Source organism: Salarias fasciatus, chromosome 9 (genome assembly GCF_902148845.1).
Source record: "Salarias fasciatus chromosome 9, fSalaFa1.1, whole genome shotgun sequence".
Classification (NCBI taxonomy): domain Eukaryota; kingdom Metazoa; phylum Chordata; class Actinopteri; order Blenniiformes; family Blenniidae; genus Salarias; species Salarias fasciatus.
In genome coordinates, this window is record NC_043753.1 from 24,973,011 (window position 1) to 24,983,732 (window position 10,722).

The following is a 10,722-nucleotide window of genomic DNA, read 5'->3' on the forward strand; positions in this document are numbered from 1 at the left end:
CAGCAGGAAGTATCTTTTTCCAGGCATAAATTTTCACTTTTGATTGGACATAAAAGAATAATTATACTTCACCGTATTCTTCAACCTGCAGCTCTGGAGCCACCTGTGGCTCTTCAGCTCTCCTGTAGTGGCTCCATGAAACTTTCTCAAAACTCAGCATTTTACCATTACTTCGATCTCTTTATAATCTTATCTGAGTCATTTTCAAAAGGACTCTTATCTATTGGCTTAAAATGGCTTTAAAATGCAGAAATTACTGACGGAAAAAATGTCAAAAACAATATCAATGTCGAAAAAAAATAAAATAAAGCAGATTTTCCAAAATTAGATGACGAGTGAAGAAAGTGAAACATTCACACTACATGTCTGAGTTGTTCTGATCAGACATGATACGTTCTCTTTGGGTTTAGGAAGCAGAGAGTCTGGTTTGGTCAGGTGGGGGGTCCATGGACCACCTGGGGGATATAGCCCTAACCCCGAGGCTGGAGGGAGAATTCATAGACCAGAAGGGGGACACATGGACCAGAAGGGGGACACATGGACCAGAAGGGGGACCTGTGCCCCTCGTTCCCCTCCAGCCGTCCTGCAGCCTCTCTCAGTGAATAGAGTGGGACTCCCTTCAGTCTATCAGCGAAGTGTTTTTGTTCCCAAACACGACGTGTTAACGTGAGAGGACCTTCCAGCCGCTCGCTGCCAGACCGCATTCCTCCTCCAGCTGCCATTTCTTACATCTGCTGCATTGACGTGGTTCCACTGCGCGGCACCGAGGAATTCATCCAGCCTCTCTGTGATGAAATATCTCGCAGCGCCCGGGCGCTCGCTCTCCTCCTCGTCTTGTTTGTGATCTCCGGCTGTCGCGATGTTGTGAGAGGCTGTGGCTTCTGTTCACCGTCTGCTCGCCGTGGAGGGAAGAGCAGGGAATTCAACCTCAGCTGCTTTCTTCCTCATACAGCTCCTCACAGCTCCTCAGCATCACTTTTACTGACTTTCCACTAATGAAACAACAGCTTGTTAAGTAGCTGTAGTATTTTAAAGTTTAATGGTAAAGAATAATGTTACTTTTTATGGAATCTTAGCGTATTTAAAATAGTCTTAACATGAAAACGTTTGATTCGCCACATGCTGAATTTCATCGGTTTGGTTTTTTTAATGTCAGAAAAGCTCCTAGTTTTGAAAGGTTTTGTTTAATAACGTGCTACATTTACAATTATTATTAAGTATTTTCTTAGCATCACATTTGAATGCAATGCAGTTTGATGGTGAAAATAGTGATATTTATTGCATTACAGTGATGATAAATAACTACAAACTGTTACAAAGATACATAGTTCCTCATATAGTGTTTAATTTTGCTCCATCACACTGTTCTACATTTCCATGGAACATCTTGAATATTGTCTCAGGATCAGGTTGGAACTCAGGAAAGTCTGGTGGTAAAAAGGGTGACTCGTCACTGAAGGGACAAGTTTCTCAAGTTAACATGAAAACCTTTCCATCTTATTTATTGCACACAAAAACATGCAACTTTAATAAAATAATTTAACTTTGAATGCATTTCTTTTGGTGTTACATAAAGTTTGACACCAAAAGTGATGATGAATGTTTAGTGAGGAGAAACATGTTTGGTCTTATTAAGAAACTCTGCGTTATAATGTGATGCATTTCGTGTAACATTGTTGTTCATTAATTTCAATTATTTTCTTACACAAATAAGAAAAAAGCCTCTAAGTGTTTGTTCAGTATAAATATTTGACACAAAGGGCCTTCATGCATCCACGTCGTCCACGTCATCGTTCAGGACTGATCAGAACCGATCCTTCGCTCTCCTCGGGTCGCTGTCTTCAGGCTGTCCAGGACGCCACGGAGACGAGGACTGGACTGTCCGCCACCGGACGCTGAGCAGAGCTCATTGCCTCCACCCGCCGCCACCCTCATTACCGCCGTCTCCACCTCCACGTCCTCCGCCCTGCAGACTCTGTGGAGCGTCAGCTGGTTTGGTTGCTCAGAGGTCTGAGGCAGTTCCACAGTGAACGAGCTGTATTGACCGGAGTGGAAAGACTTTAAGGCCCTGTTGACAAATCAAAGGGAAATAGAAAACTGCTGGAGCAAGAAAAGAGAAAAACACAAAGCAGCCATGTGAGCCAGTGAAGGGTTAATGACCTGAGTTTTAATGCTGAATGAAGAACAGAGAAACTCTTCAGACTGTCAAACTTCCCCCCAGAAAGCAGCAGAACTCGTCCTGATTGGCTTCGCCCGTCTGACTCGGAGTGACCGCAGTTCGTCCAGTGAGCCCGGCTGGTTTATCACGTTTATGCTGTTTTATCCTCTTTAATCTGCTGTTTACGTGGCTTGTGTGAAGGTGAGATGTGTTAGCTGTGATGACCGTAATGATAAACAAATGCTTGAAAGTGCTTCAGGGTGTGAGATTATTTCAAGGTCTGGCAGAAACCCCCGCGCTCCGGCTCCAAACGAGCCAAGTGTTCATTGACTGCGCTCTGACGCAGGGAGGTGGAAGCGCTGCGTCTCTCCGAGGTGAAAGTCAGAGACTTTCTTTTTTGGGAGCGCCTGTGAAAGCGGACGCATGGGGTGACACACTGTCTGAGCAGATCGCAAACCTCGCAGGATTCCTCTCCCCTAAACGGCCCAAATCCATCAGGATAAGGAGCGGCCTCTCGGGGCCGGGCTGAGGCCGGCAGCCCGCAGCGAGGGGCAGCGGTATCAGCTCGGGACCGCGAACGTCGGAGGGCAAAAGCGGCTGCTGGTGACACCACAGAACGCGAAAACAGCAATCATGCAATCATGGCATTTGGTGCTGCCATGCATGTTATTTTCGAATTACGCCGCCTGTGGCAACACCCAGAGTTCATTCAGCTGAAATAGGACTGCAATGGAAGGTTTCCTCTGATACGGAAAATAACGTGTTTGTGCTGAAATATCTGAAACATATCGACCGCGACCTTTCCCTGCACACCACGTCCTCAGAGCCGTGGATCCCGGCTCCGGACCCCGCCTCACAGGGTCCAGGAGCGGCGAGCAGGGCCTTATTTTTAACAGTCGAAGCTCTGGAGTCGACGGTGCGAACGTGTCTGGGTGTGTCCCCGGCCTCGCTGGCTCTCAATCCCAACACAAACATGGTCTGCGGAGTTGTACTTAAGCCTTGTAATCCTGAGGAGCTTTTGGTTCACACGTTAAATAAACGAGCCGGAGTTCCATCTCTCATTACCCGACAGAGAAGGAAACAAGGACACAAATTCATCACTTCAAACCTGAGCTAACTTTACACTCAAACCTCGTGTGCGACCAAGATTACAGTCCGAAGGCTGGAGCGTCGCGCAGCAGGCTCCGGCGGTGTTCACACTCGCTTTTGTCTTCACGAAGGTGGAAAAACATCCGAATGTTTGCATTTTCTACAACAACTGGACTTGATTCAGGTTCACATCCAGGTCAGGCGGATATTTTGAAGTTAGCTGAAGTGATGTAAACAAGTCACTTCCTGGAAAGCAGCTGCGAAGCTGGAACTTCCACACGACTCGGTGCATGCACAGACACGAGCCGGCAGGAGCGTGAAGCTCCAGCACTTCGCTTCACGCCTCCCGAGGTTTGTTACTGTCACTTTCTCTTTGTGGCAACAAATGCACACACACACACACACACACACACACACACACACACACACACAATGGTAATGCGCAGTGGTATTTGTTTCAGCTTTTTCCAGAAGTGTTTGTGAAACTGCCAGACATTAAATCATTTTCAGGATTTTAATTATTTCATGTCAGTTCATGTATTTGAAAGTTTTTTTTTTTCCATAAAGCAAATAACACCGTGGATCTGGTGGTGAGGAGAGTCTTGGATTTGTCAGAGATTAGCAGCATAATTGAGCTGATTGTAATAATATTGTAGTTTTTAGAGCCAGATTCTCCATTTTTACCCTTCTGTCCAAGAATGCTCCAGCAAGTTCCATTTAAAACACTTTTTAAAAACAAACCTTACTGCTGCAGCAGCATGAAGCCTTTCTGCATTCTGCAAAGTGAGCATTTCATTTAGAAGAAGCGTAGCGAGGCTTGACAACTGTACTGCACGTCGCCACATTTAACCACTTTTCCATTGTATTAGTTTCATTCTTACATAAAAATTCCCTCTTTGTCCCAGTCATGTACCGGAGCCAGGTGGCCCCAGTGTGTGTGTGTGTGTGTGTGTGTGTGTGTGTGTGTGTCTATGTGTGTGTGAATGTGTGTGTGCATTTACTGCTCCAAACCTTTACAAGTGCCAATTAAAGACTACACCTACACCAAGAAACACCTAGATCTTTGACACATTAGAAGTCAGAAACACAGAAAACACAGCTTCAAAAAACCTGCTCCCTCAGTGGAACTTTTCAAAAACTCTTTGACTTTGTGGAAAAGGGAAAAAGTGCAGCTTTTTGAAACCGCAGCTCCTGCTCATGCGCACCATGAGCCGCTGTTCTGGACATGCTCAGTCGACGGATGTGAGAAAAACGAGCTCAGATTGTCTGCTTTTATTGTGAAACAGGAAGTACAGCCTCCCGGTGTTGTCACCTTGTGTCGGTTCCTCTCTGAGTCACATGCAGGTTCTTTCCAGTGGCGCTGTGGTCGGAGTGCACTCTCCACCTTAAAATAAGAACACAGCGCCATCCACGTAATGTCTTGTTGTCGTGACCAAAGCGGCCGGCCACACCTCAGCTTCAGACCCACTGCAGACAGTTAAAGCAGCAGCACAAAGAAGAAAAAACCTCTTTCCACCACTTCGGTCACGTCCTCACCCGGGCCAGACGCTGGAGAGCTGCATCCCGCCCGTCTCTCCTCACTCGTCCTCTGCTGGAGGCCACTTCCTGTCCGCTGTGTTTCTGTGTGCTGAGTTTTCTGCAGATCGTCCAGTTTCCTTTCAGCCGTCCAGAAACTGTGTCTGGGACTAATCTGGGCCGTCCTGTCTCTGACGGTCCTGTGATGGACGGCAGGACAGATCAGAACAGAGGGGCTCGTCACAGCGAATCATCTTTACTGTCTCTACTTTTCACCAGCAGCTTGACCTCAGAGGTCGCTGGAGGATTCCTGCTCCTCTACCCAAGCTGCTCGGTGTTCCAGGTTCTGGTGAAAGTGAGAGCAAAACGAGGGCCGGGCACAGCCAGGACCTCGGTCCACCTCTGGACCACAGTCTGGATCAGCTGGTGAGCGTGAACGAGCTGAAAGAAGAGACGGCGGACTGGGAACATTTTCCGGGTGATTTCCGGGACGCCGAATGTCGACAGCGGACTTCATGTGTATGAAAACAGAGTCGGCGCTTTAGCTGTTGTTTGCTCCCCACAAGTGGGAGCAGCAGTCCGGCCCTCCGCGGGCCCTCCGCGGCCCTCGGCCTTCCAGCTTCGCCTTCATCCTGCGCTGGCAGCTGTTTGCCGGCTCGCACCTCTGGAGGGAGCCTCATTGTTTGCAGCAGCTGTTTTTTTTTTTTTTTTTTTTTTCCAAGCCGTTTTGAGGCGCTCGCAAAAAGAAGAGCACTTACTGGGATTTAGGCGGTTTGGAAACAGCCGAACCTCCTGCTCCATGCTGCCGTTTCTGAGCGTGTGTGACTCTGGGACGGAGGAGGAAATTCAAAGGAATTATGCAAACAGGCCGCGGTCCGCCTCATGGTGAGGTGCATGGTGGGATGTCTGAGGCTGGGGGGAGCGATCGCAGCGAGCCTGACGGCGGTTCTGCTGCCGAGGCTTGAGGCGAGGCGGATCCTGGGATTCTGAGCGTTTACAGCAGGGGAGAGGAAATGATCTGCGAGGCCGGATTCAGCGAGCGAGGCGAGAAGCGGCCGCGGTCGACGGAATCAGGGGAGCACAGACCAAAACCGGACCTCAGGTATCAAAGCGGAGGTTTGCTGCCGCGTCTCTTTCCTGTTCCGCTGGGTGAAAACGTGTCTCGCCGCTCTGTGTTTACTCTGGCAGCGCCGCCGTCTGCCTTCACCAGGTCACAGTGAGCGCCGCCGGCTCGAACAAGCCCAGCTGACCTCTTTTGTTCATTACTGGCATGTGTCACATTTTTCCCCCTTTCCACAAAACAAAGAGGAGACGCCGTCCACCTGGAATAACACCCGGCATGTCCTCGTTTGGCCAAAATCAGCCTCTTCTTGCGGTCTCGTGTAAGCACGGCGCTCTCACTCCTGTTCCCGGCGGTTTTCTGAAGACGTTTATTATGAGAAATGAAGACAGGAAATATTTTTCAACTGCCTCAGGTTAGTTCAACAAGGAGGAGCCTCACGACAGACCGACCCGAAGACGAGCAGAGAAACGTGGCTTCGTATCATAATGGAATCATGGAGGCAAACACAGAGCGTGCTGAGCTCTTTAAAGAGGAAATGATTTATAATCAGAGTCGACTTAAGAAAACACGAAACTGATCTCGGAGAAAGGATCCAATTATTTCTTGGGTGAGAAGATTGGCACAATCTAAGAAACAAAAACTAAACTGATGCTGAAGCGCTGCATTGTTCTCTGTGTGTGTCCATTTTCTTCATTTCACTGATGGTCTGGGACGAAGCAGGACACACCAAGAGAACAGGAATCACACACACCTCACGGAAACCTGAGAGAGAATACCTGACAAAACATGTAAACCCCACAAAGAAGAACATCTGCCAGAAACCCAAACCAGGAGTATTGTGAAGGAAATCTGTGAAGTAGTGCAGTGAAAGACTGGTCGCTTACGGAGGGTGTCGACTGAGAAAATCTATTATCTCAATACACTCTCAACACTCCATTGTGCTGAGAGTGTATTGTTCTCTGTGTTCTCCATTGTTAATGTTCGGAGTGTATTGTTCTCTGTGGTTTCCTTACAGACAGCTACAAACAGCAGCACCTCCTAGTGGACCAACATGCTAACTACATTGTTTTCAGTATTTCTGCCGTTTCTGAGGTAACAGACATGGTTTTTAGAACGCCGCCTTGTAGACGTGAAACCTTCTGAAAGAGAAACTAACAAACGTGGCGTCTTCACTCGAGACGTGTAAACAGGGCTTCAGTCTGTGACCTCTGACCCCTTGGCCATGGGTCGGCTCAGCAGGAGGACATTAAAGAAGTGAGGACTACACCTGAACAGCATGTCTAGATGTGGAAACCCACCTTCGCTCCAGCTCCACTGCTCCGATATGAGCTGTGAACACTGGGCCCTGAGGGAGGCAGCGATCCCCGCAACGCGCCGTGGAAGACTTTAATAGTCCATGTCAGGTCATTTTCATTAACATAATTCATTCAGTCAGTATTCCTAATGTCTCCTGAATCCAGTGGAAGCTCACGGTGCCGTGTGAGCTCCGACGTGAAGACTTGAAGGAAAATATGCTAATTTGTGGAGTAGTGACGCCTCTCTGGCACCGTCTCCCCTGTGATTAGCTCTGCTTCACACCGCGTCTGTGATCTGACTGCCTCAAACACCCGTGAAGTTTACATCTGATCCAAAACAGCCCGACTCCCCCCAACCTGATTACAAGGCCGGACCCAGTTTTCTAATCAGTCAATTCTTTCAGGAATCTAACAATCACGGACGGTTTGCGTCCAAGGGCAGAGTGAGCGGCTCTAATGAAGCATCCTTCACAGCAGGCTGGCTAATTACTTCAGCATGCTGCGGGGGTCGTGTTTCCTCATCAAACAGGGAAATGATTTTCAGAACGTCTGCGTTCTTGGATTTTGTTCCGTGTGGTTTCACCCTCCGTGGCTGAAGCCGGGTTTCTGGCGTTCGCGGCGGCCAAGGTGAAATCTGGAGTCTGTCAAGTCCGGAGCCGCGCCAAGCGAGAATCTCCACTTGTCCGTCTCGTGCTCCGCGATAACCGTGCAGTTCCTGACTTCCCTCAAACCTTTCAGCAGCGCGCTGGCGAGGCACGGACGGAGAGGGGGAAAGAAATCAGGCGGTGTGGAATTTCACTGAGGTGTTCAATGGAAAAAGTGTCTCAGCGGTTCTGGGATTCAGCCAGGGAGGTCAGAGGAACCTGTTTGAGGAAGTGTCGGTCCAGAGGCAGCAGACCTGCGGGGGAAGCGGCGGGGCCGCTCCATCGCCGTGTCCTGATTGGTTCAGTGGTCGATACTGGAAGAAATCTGAGTCCTCTGTAGAGTTACTGCTTCTCGCTGTCAACATCTGCACTGTTTCTGCAGTCCTGGCTTCATCCTCGGTCCACTTTTTATTTATTTTCAAAACCTAAATGCAAAACCATGATTAATTGTTGTCATTGTTTGGTATTATTCCTTGTTCTTTCTACCATTTTATTCATTTTTCTGACTTTCTGAATTGGAAATTTACTTATTTTTTTAAATTAATTTTCTTGCTATTTTTGGTTACTGTTTATATTCAGCCCATTTTCCAACCATAATGATGAAAACCGTGTCATCATTTCAACAGGTTCCAGTCAGAATCCAGCATCAGAAATGTGAGAAACTGTCACACGGAAACAGTTTGTTTCCCAGTGGCCAGCTCTGCTCAGCTGTCACTTTCACTACGACTTGACTTCTCTGGGATAAAGACACTGATCCGTTTAGTTTATTCAGTTTAGGATGAAGACGATTCCAGGTCACACTGGGTCAAATGTGTTTCCAGTTTATTGGGTCAACGTACTTTAAGGATAAAGTTCAAATTCTTCAAATTCATTTGAAAATCTTAGCCTGGTCGGTAATACATCCATAGAATAAGTCAAATTCATGAATTAAAACAACAAAAACAACTAGTCTGAATCATGTACAAATCATACAACAATTAAAAAATAGGAAAAATTTACCTTTAACATGGAAAGTATGTTAGTACTGAAAGAAAAAGAGCAGTTAAACTGAGAGAAATGTCAAATATTAAAGAAACAGGAGCTACTGCTGTTCCTCCTTCGTAGGTTTGGGCTCCGAGTGAAAAAGGGAGAAGGGAGATTTTCCCTGAGCGTGAGGACACACTTCAGAGATGTGGAACAAAGTTCAGTCTTTCCCAGGTTTCCCTGAGATGGAGAGAACTCTGCACAAAGCCTTGGTTGTCTGCTGACACTATCGTGCAGGATCCACAATACCGCAAGTGTTGAGATTATAGCTGCCGACTAGTCTCGGTATCCACGTCACGGCAGCGGATATAGAGGACTCAAACTTTATGAAATCTTTATTTAAAGACATTTATCTCCCACTGCTGCTGCCCTGTTGAACTCCTGGGAAGCAGATTTCCCTCTGATCCCGGGTCAAGCAAACACCCAGCATCCTTGCGAAGGCAGCAAAAATACACAGGAGATCGGCGGGGCCGGGGCCCAGACCGCTAATGTGTGGCGTGCGGTCGACGCTGCTGTATACATTGGGCTCTTCCACTGGTTTGTCATGATTAGTTTGTTTAGCTCTTAAAAACCGCCCCGCCTTCGCTCGTAAACAGATGTCTCTGGTGCCGTCGGTGGCTCGCGGCGGGGATCCAGACCTTCACTCAGTGACAGCAGCTTGAAGTGGCCGTTCAGCTGCCACGTGCTAACGTCTGTGTTTTCTACAGGTTAAACCCTGACAGAAAAGCTTCTGCCTCCAGAAAAACAGCAGATCCAGGGTCAATATGTGTACGTTAGCAGTAAATCTGTGGTACCGACGGCATGTGAAGGAGGTTTAAACAAATGGCTTCACGCTCTGAGATGTCTTCATTAAGTTCGCATGAGAGCAGTTTAAAGAGAATTGTTGTTTTCTCTGTAGTCAGACACATAAAAACACAACGGATTTGATGGTTTCATTTTCATTGCAGACCTGTATTTTCAATCAAAGTGTAAAGCTGGGGTCAGGGTTCAGAGGTCATGCTCAGGGACCCAGCAGTGGGATTCAAGCCTAAAGACTGCTTCTATTACCGCTAAAGCCACCAAACAGAACGACACAGTCTGAACTCATGGAAAATGTTCATAGATCAGAGGTGGATCATCAGTTTTCTCGAAGGGCCACATCAGGGTGGAGCCTTCGGTTCAACCAGCACTGTTAAAACACATTTTTTGTTTTCTTACATGATTTCTATGAGCTACTGTTAGCATGCGTCACTTTTTCTTTTCTAGCCCTTTTCTGAAAATCTTTACATTTTTCTAAATTTGAAATTCAGGGGGAAAAAATGAATAAAAAAAGATGTCTTTTTTAAATGTTTGTGTGTGTGTGTGTGTGTGTGTGTGTGTGTGTGTGTGTGTGTGTGTGTGTGTGTGTGTGTGTGTGTGAACTAACAGTTGTTCGCCCTGCAGGCGACCGGATCAACGTTTTCTTACCAACCAGGACATTTTCAAAGCTGCAGCATCAAAATTGATCCAGAAAGAAACAAGAGAAAAACGCTGTTTACTTCCGGGAGACGTCATTACGTCACAGCCGCCGTGTCCAATCAGAACGCTTCACAGACCCCGGCGTGAGAGAGGAGTTAATCCTTCGTTTTTCCCATGAAAACATGACGCCCATGAATATAATTCTGAATCACCTAATTCAGAATAAACTAATTCCGAATTAAAAACACCCTGAAACCACACTCATCTATTACTGAAAGCAGAAGCTCTGAGGGTGCTATCCTGAACTTTGCGTGTGTGTGTATGTGTGTGTGTGTGTGTGTGTGTGTGTGTGTGTGCACATCTTTTCAAAAAGGAAAAAAAAAGACAAAGTACCATGAAAGAAAAGAAAGAGAAACCCTCAGTAACCCCCGCTGTTAGTGAGGTTGTTTAGTGAATAAATCAACATTTTCATCACATAGTCTCTGCACTACAACAAAT